The sequence below is a fragment of the Barbus barbus genome (assembly GCF_936440315.1).
Source record: "Barbus barbus genome assembly, chromosome: 7".
Classification (NCBI taxonomy): Eukaryota; Metazoa; Chordata; class Actinopteri; order Cypriniformes; family Cyprinidae; genus Barbus; species Barbus barbus.
Genome location: NC_136735.1, coordinates 10318999 through 10327246, shown reverse-complemented (window position 1 = coordinate 10327246; position 8248 = coordinate 10318999). Strand labels below are relative to the sequence as shown.

Here is an 8248-nt window from a genome sequence, read left to right as displayed (position 1 = left end):
AGGTGCTTTAAGTCCTCCACCTCCTTTTTTTGTTCTCCATCTTTGTATTTTGATACCGCTGCTTCTGGAGTAGACTTTGCACACCTTCCACTTTGGGACTAACTGGGTGCAACTGCTTTAATCACTCTTGATTATTAACAGTTTGAGCTGAAGCTATTTGAAAGGACCTGGTTTGACACATTTACCTGGACTAATTGGACTTCAATAAATCCCAATGCTGGGCGATTCTTAATGCACAAAACTGGACTTGCTTTGCACAATGCACTTTTCTGTAATATTTCCTCTGTTTAAGCATGCTCACCTCACCAAAGGGATATGCTCTACACTTGGGTGGTTTATGTGTAAAGCATGTCTTATTTTTTATGCATGGGTCTACTGATGGGTCATTTTCTCATTGTTAAAAAAATACTTGTTTGCTTTGTGCTGTATTGTACTGTGCATGGTGAGCGCTCACTTTTGCATGTGTTCAGCTCGTCACATTAAGGGAGATTGTTTACATCATCTGCTTTTATTTCCTTGTTTTTGATTGCTCTTCACAATAGTTAGAGGTTACTGCATATACAGGGTGTAGCCACTTTTATTGCACAAATATCTTCACAAAATATTCTTGAGAGAATGTCACCAAGGTGCGAAATTAGTTATTTCGTTCATTCCTTCTCCACTGAATCGTTTAATCTTATATCTGACAATTTTGTTTCCCACAATGCTTTTTTCTGCTTCACCACACTCTGCAGTCTATAACATTATTGCTTTATTGCATTCTGCTTAACTCTCCTTTTTTAACATGTTTTGGACCCTTTGCTTCATTCACAGAAGGAAACTCCCATTTTCCACCACAACCAAATGACCTGCTTTCTATCCAAATGACGATGTCGTCCAAACTTCGTCTCCGGCCACGTGCTCCCCATGTGACCCAGCCACCACGGCTTCCCACTGACCTCCCTCCCAGAATACCAAATGTGGTGTCAAACACGCAGCTCCGATGTCTAGAGCAATACCAACAGCACCTTCATGAGATCCAGCAACGTCAAGAGAAACGTAATAGAGAACAAGCGAGACAAGAAGAAGAGGAGAAACGAGCAAGGAATGAGAGAGAGCAGCAGGAGGAGGAAGAACAGAAGAGAAGTTTACTTGAGTTGCAACTTAAGCAGCAAGAGCAAGAACTAAAGCAGCGACAGCAGATCATGCAGTGGCAACAAGAACTTGAACAGCAGCAGCAGCAAAAACACAAGGTGCATACACCAGTTGTCCTGTCTCCTTCATCAGGTCTCACCACCATCTATGAAACTGTGGAAATGAGTGACGAAGAGGAGGAGGAGGTTCAAGGAGTGGTAGAGGATAAAAGCTCCTTTGTGTGCCCTGGAGAAGACATGCAAAGATGTACTGAAGAAAATGACTCTGCTGATCTTTATTCACAATGCACAACACCTTCCCCAGAGTCTATTATTCAGGGTCCCCAGCGAGAACTTCAGGAGACAGACCAAGACAGTCCTTCTCCCTTGGGATCCCCTGAACGACCTCCGCCTCTAGAGTTTGACTGGGGCAAGAAAGTGGACATTGTCCAGCAGCTCATCAATCAAACATTACTGCTTACAGGTGATGGTTGCTCGCCCCTTCTTATGCTACCCGGAGGAGCAGGTGGGACACTCAGCCCCCTCGAAAGCAGCCTGTGGCCCAACTTGTTGCCACCTCTGACACCCCCTTCAGCCACTGTGACATCTGTGAGCAGCTTCTCACCCGAGGCTCCAGGCAGCTCTGCTCAGGGTGAGTGGACCGTTGTAGAGCTGGAGACACATCACTGAGGAAAGCTGAATAAAATGCTTTCCAAATATGAACTTTTGAACTCAAAAGACTTGAGATGAAGGTCGACCATTAGGGAAGCGTATGTTGTAGCATTAGATAATAGAGCCTTCTCTTGATTAAAATCTTACAGAGGGATTACAGTAATGGATTTGACTGGCTCATCCATTTTCGTTCTGCAGTATTTCAGCAAGTGTTGGAGTAGAAAATTGTGTCAACCTGAAATGGATACTGCAGAACATTGTGCTGGACTATCACCATCTTGCTCTCTGTTTGGTTTGTCTTCCTCCTGAGAGTTATTCTAGTGCAGTGAGCTTACATTTGCACTCCCCACCAATCCAAAAGCAATGGAACACTACAGTCCATACTTTTGCCAGAGAAACAACCTCCCTGCAAAATTGATCCACCATATCTGACCTGCCCTCATGCCAAAAGGCCATTTCCTTAAGGTTTAATGGAGATGTCTGGCTGGCTTGAACTACATACATTTAGCTCATAGTCATTATTTGAGCCCTCTACCCACAATACAGGCAAGATGCCGACTCGATGACTGAGCAAGTTAAAACAAAATGGCTCCTTTCTCTGACTTCTTGGAGCAGACGATCTTTAAAAAAGAGAAAACCTTGAGGTAAATCGAAACGAGCAGGTTTAAAATTCAAGATCAAGCAGGCTTTTTTTTTATTTTTTTGTTCTTGCACTGATGATTACAACAACCCAAACTGGCTTAATTCAGGTCTTGTTCAATAGCACAAAACGCTGTTATTGAATAATCAATTGCTTGTGCATTCTACTGTTTGACACGAGATTTGCAGGATTAAATACAGAGTGAAGGAGAGTATTTTGAAGTAAATTTGCTGATTCGACAACTGTAGTTGTTCCAAATGAAATGTTTAATTCTTTGAATAATTGTGATAACTGTAAACTAGAAGACGGTATTACAGATCTTCCGTAGCATGCACAGCTATCCACAATTTTAAACCGATTTGGTTCAAAGACCTTCTTTGGTCTAAACCTTATCTTCAAGAAGCACGACACATGATATACAAAATAATTATATTTTTTCCACAAGTATATCCACTGCTGGAACATTTTAAAAATCACTGACACCAGATGAATGCATTTACAGGGATTTTTAATTATATGATTAATTATATTTTTAGTGATACAGGAAAAACTGTGCAGCTACATCAAATGATCATCTTTACTGTGAACCTTCTGAACACTGTGCCTCCCTTACCTGTCCGAACTATGAATGATTAGTATCTATTTGAGGAACAAGGAGCAGCTCTCATAACAGCACTCATGCAGTTTAAATGAAGTTTTCTGGTTTGCTGTGCCTGAGGTTGACTCCCATGTTTAGAGGGCTGGAAGGACGTTTTGCTAAATAAGCACTCTCATACACTGTGTCAGATTAGTCTCCCAAGTTTACTGTCCCTGCTTTGGTTAGAGAAATTGGTTGGTCTTATCTAGTAGTATGAACCTTGTTTTTGTTTTTTTTTTAAGTTTTTTGTCTCCATGTATTTCTCTGCCAAAAGAAATCTGAATTATTGGAACACAAAGAATATTCTAAAGAAAATGGAGTTCAGTAGGTCACATTATGAGTAGGCCTAACATGTTCAACTAAATTTAATTTATAATACTTAATAGGCGTTGATGTTTGTGAGTCTGGTGAGGAGTTTTGTTTGTTGCATATCTGACTGAATGAATTGATTGATTGTGGCCCAGTGGAATGTTAAAGCACAATTTGATTATTGGAGCCCCTATTATCTGTTTTGTCATGTGTGATGGTGCATGTATATTATTTTAAAGGGACAGCGATAGTCTGTTTACTGTATTACGAAGAGAGATTACGGTTTTAATTTCATTTGTACTGTAGTACTGCCTATTTGTCTAGTGCTGTGAAGTAGTTTAGAGACTGTGTAGTACTGTGTTTGACACTGTAAATGTAGGAGCATTTATTTAAATCAAACTTTTTTTTTTTTTTAGAATATATCAAAGGAACCGCTTTACATTATAATCAGGGAACACAGGAATTCCAGGTAGATTCTGACTTTCACTGTATTTTGGCTTAACTACTGTTATATAACTTGACATATCACAGATACAAATACCATACAGAGAAAGCTACTGTACAGACACACAAACCAGCAGTTTAAAAAATGCACTGAGAATAGCTTTGACTGGGCTGATTTACAATAAGACATGAGAAGGAATACAACGGCATTATTCATATTGCTCTGCCCTCTCCACTGATCTTTACCATGTTTTCCAACAACTGTGCAGAGACATAACTGCTTCTGTGTGGTACATTTTCCGGCTTTTGTGTATATTTTTGTAATTTATTATTTTAAAAGGAAGCATTGTTTTATAGAGAAAAGTAGCAGGTTTTATTTCTGGATTTTGTAACGGACTACTTGGATGGCCACTGTATTTTAATGTTTTCATGAAAAATAAAGTTGGTTTGACATTTGATCTTAAACTTTTACTCTGTTTAACAAGCTGTCCATCACTAGTGTAAATTATTTACCACATAACAAACCAACATGGCACAACACCACCAACAATAACAGCCATGAACTAAAAGACGTTTGAAAAATTGCAAAAATTTACAGATGTTAGGTTTTAAACTTCAATCTGTACTCACATCTGATCTGAATAAAGCAAATGCTCTATCCGAATGGGTGAGGCCCTAAGTGAGCACCACCTCATATTTTCATGCCAAATGTCCCATCTGTTAACTGAGACAGCAGCACCCCCAGCAGGCAGTCTGTGGCGGTGCAGGAAGAAGGCTCCTCACTTCCCAGACACAACAGCTGCTCCTACTGACCACAAGGCACTGAACACAGCACCCTACAAAACATATACACAGAATTAATTTTTCATCTAGGTTTAACTGTTATTTCTAAGTTACATATTGCTTAATAGTTTCCCTCTAGGATTAGCTTTGGTTTTTGACTTATTGTGGAAAGTAGAAACTGTAGCAACAGTATTATGAAATAATGTATGGTTCGATACTAATATGTGACCATGGACCACAAAACTAGTCATAAGGGTAAATTTTTCGAAATTGAGATTTATACATCATCTGAAATCTGAATAAATAAGCTTTCCATTGATGTATCATTGTTATGATAGGACAATATTTGAAAATCTGGAATCTGAGGGTGCAAAAAAAATTAACATATTGATAAAATCACCTTTAAAGTTGTCCAAAAGAAGTTCTTACAATGCACGTTACTAAATCCTCTCTACTCTCTCTCTCAGTTTCTGTATTTTCTCCCTCGCACCTTCCGTCTCCATCTTTATCATCTGCTGCCTCAATGACATCCTCGCAGCACAGGAAGAAACTGAAGGTAGAAAATGGTTGATGTAAAGATGAAGATATGGCTTTATTCCCTGCCAAAATGAGGCTTGGTGTTAATAAGCTAAAATGTAATACATAAGGCTGTTCTTATTTCTACACTGTCATTTTAGTTTCCCTCTGCATATGCTAATGTTGCTTTTGCTTTGGCTGAAAAATTATTACACCACCCTGAGTCATATTTGCTGAATAAAATCCAATACTTGTGTTTCTTACTAATTTTGGGGCACTGATTCCAAAAATAGTGCCTGTTTTACTCTGGCACATCACACTTTCTCACGAAATATGGTGTGCATTTGGAGCATTTTTGCTTCAGACAACTATTTGTAAGGTGAAGAAATCTCGTTCCTCTGAGCCAGGTCATAATTATTTGTTCAATTCTCAGCCCATTTTCACATGTATGAATGATTTCAAAGACATTATTTTTGCCTAATCCTGATTTCCACTTTTTCCACTCCTTTGCAGGACTGTAAGTTACATTATACATTTTGAATGCTTACAAATTTTGTCACTTGGACAAGGGAATTAAAAGCTGATATATACATCTTATTGTGTATGTGCAAAATCAGCAGAAACTTTTTTTTCAAGATGCAGGGCTGTGTTATTACCTAATAATAACAATTATTATTGTGTATAATAAATAAATTCTAAATAAATAAAATGGGCATTCTCCTTTTTTTTTTCTTTTTTTTTTTACAAAGAAATGGAAGAATTCCTTTCTAAAGGATTCTCTCTGACTAAACCTCACTTACAACTCTGCACTGTCATATGTCTGTCCTTCTCCTTCTCCTTCTGTCGCTCTACATTCCAGTGCATACGTTTGTATAGGCCGGTACTGGCTGATGCGAGAAGGGTTAGGGCAACAGTACAGGAAGATTGACAACTTCATGTTGTCTATTTGACACTGGCCAATATAGAAGTGAGAGCTACTGTAAAAAAAAAAAGGTACATAGTAAAAATCTGCAACGAAGTAAAATAACAATAGTAATAGAAGTATCCCAATCAGGCCTTGCTTTTGTGCTAATAAAGGATCAGTTTCTTCTGAATCCTTATCTTCATTTATATATCTGCCTAAGTTTTGTCTGTGATTTATAATCGGTTTGTACTTCAGTGGATCAGATTCCTCCAGTGAGAAGAAACTGAAGGAGGTATACAGCAACACCAGCTGTTCCAGAAGAGAACACAGTTGCTGAGAAAACTGCAAAAGCTGTGATGGGATACAAATACAGTAAATATGTGGATTTTTGCAGTTTGTGGCGTAAGATGTGCAGAATAAATCAGTTTCTCACTTGTGCGCGTATATATGTGGACAGAGGTGGACGGAAGGGGTTGGAGTTTCTGGCTGTGGACTCCAGGTAAGTGAAGTACGGCTGACAAGTTTGCAAAAACATAGGGACAATATGGGCAAACCCATAATTCTGGAGGCACTGGCGACTAAAACAGAAAAAAATATTTGACACTTAAAAAAATGACCAAAAAAAATCTAAATGGTTTTTTTTTCTAGATCTTAAAAGCACCTCCATAAAAGCTGTGTTTGAAAATCACCCGCCTTGTTCAGCAAGTACTCAAGTTGCCTTTCAATGGGAGAGATTTTTTCATCCATTATTCTCTTATTCTGAGTTTCTGTGCCAGCACCTTCAATTTAGAAACACCTCTCATTACCGAACGAGGGCGCCATTGCATTGACTGCTGTAAACAAGAGCAATATTATGTATGTCAGTGTTCTGGGTTTTGGGAATAATTACATTTTGTCCCTTTCATTACCTTCAAGAGTCTGTGTATTCGTTCCTAATTCTGTCAGAGACTGGGATGCTTCATTTTCTTCGGATAGTGAAGACTTCAGCTCCGCATGTTTTGCGTTATCCATCATGAATTAACCAATCCAACACGAAACCATGAAATAAATCAGCTCTGTGTGAAAAAATATGTAAAAATGCATTTTAAAGTGATTGAAAACTGCACCATTGCAACACAATCGATAATCGCCTGTAAACGCCTAGTAACGACACGTGACAGCAGCACTAATGCTTTTTAAAATGTCATACCTGCAATTTCACAAACTTTGACGGCTAATTGTTGACTTTGTCCATTAATGTAAGTTTGTGCACAGTATTTTACCAGTGACTAACCTAATAAACAAAAAATAAGGTTAACTGTGGCAAACTGTTGCGGTTAAGAACACTGAGTTAAGTACTTATTATAACCATATTTGTATTTCCTCATCCGTTGTAGTTCCGCCCACCATGACCATATTTGTATTTCATCATCCGTTGTAGTTCCGCCCACCAACCATATTTGTATTTCCTCATCCGTTGTAGTTCCGCCCACCATGACCATATATGTATTTCCTCAACCGTTGGAAGACCACTCCTTATGACCATATTTGTATTTCCTATTCTGATCCTGCTGGGACCACAAAAACAGTCTTCTATTAAAGGTAGAGTATGTCATTTTTGTTATACTGGTTGAAAGTCTCTTCACAGCATAAATAAAAATATATACAAATATATTATATATATATATATATATATATATATATATATATATTAAATAAATATTCTTATACATTCTTCATCTTCTGTGCAAGGCTCAGGACCATAAAATAATTTCATTAGGTCCAAATCCAATGATAGCAATGTCCTGTCAACCTATGTATTTGCATACCTCTGTTCAAAGCAACTAGAAGGCTAGTCTCCTGTAGCCAGACATTCACTGATGGCTGAAGGTCTGGGAAATAGCCAAGAGGCTATTTGACTGACAGGTAAAGTAACTAATCACATCTCATTTTGTGGTGCGTCATATTTCGGGGCATGGAAACATCACCACAATAACAGACCGGTGTGTAAAACTCTTGGACATATTTTGAAAATCCAGAGTTTAGCTGATACTGACAAGCGCTCATTGTCACAGTTGTAAACATGCCGGCTTTCTTCTTCAATGAGGGAGTTTGGCATCTTTGTTTCCATCCGGAACATTAAAGAACACGACACTCACGTCTCCCGGAAATCCTGTATAATTTAATCAATCTGATGACAACTTTGAAACTCCTGAAGTGTTTCCAGATAATTGTGCCATATGCATCAGACA

General features: G+C 38.4%; 1 pseudogene across 1 annotated transcript; it reads right to left on the bottom strand.

The window, feature by feature from the left end:
- Positions 1-4619: 4619 nt before the first annotated feature.
- Positions 4620-7028, bottom strand: LOC306872309 (UPF0575 protein C19orf67 homolog; annotated as a pseudogene). Its single transcript has 7 exons — positions 6926-7028; positions 6679-6796; positions 6451-6595; positions 6268-6368; positions 5914-6090; positions 5088-5147; positions 4620-4650 (listed from the first exon to the last, which is right to left on the bottom strand). The product of its transcript is annotated as a UPF0575 protein C19orf67 homolog (transcript).
- Between the last annotated feature and the right edge of the window lie 1220 nt (positions 7029-8248).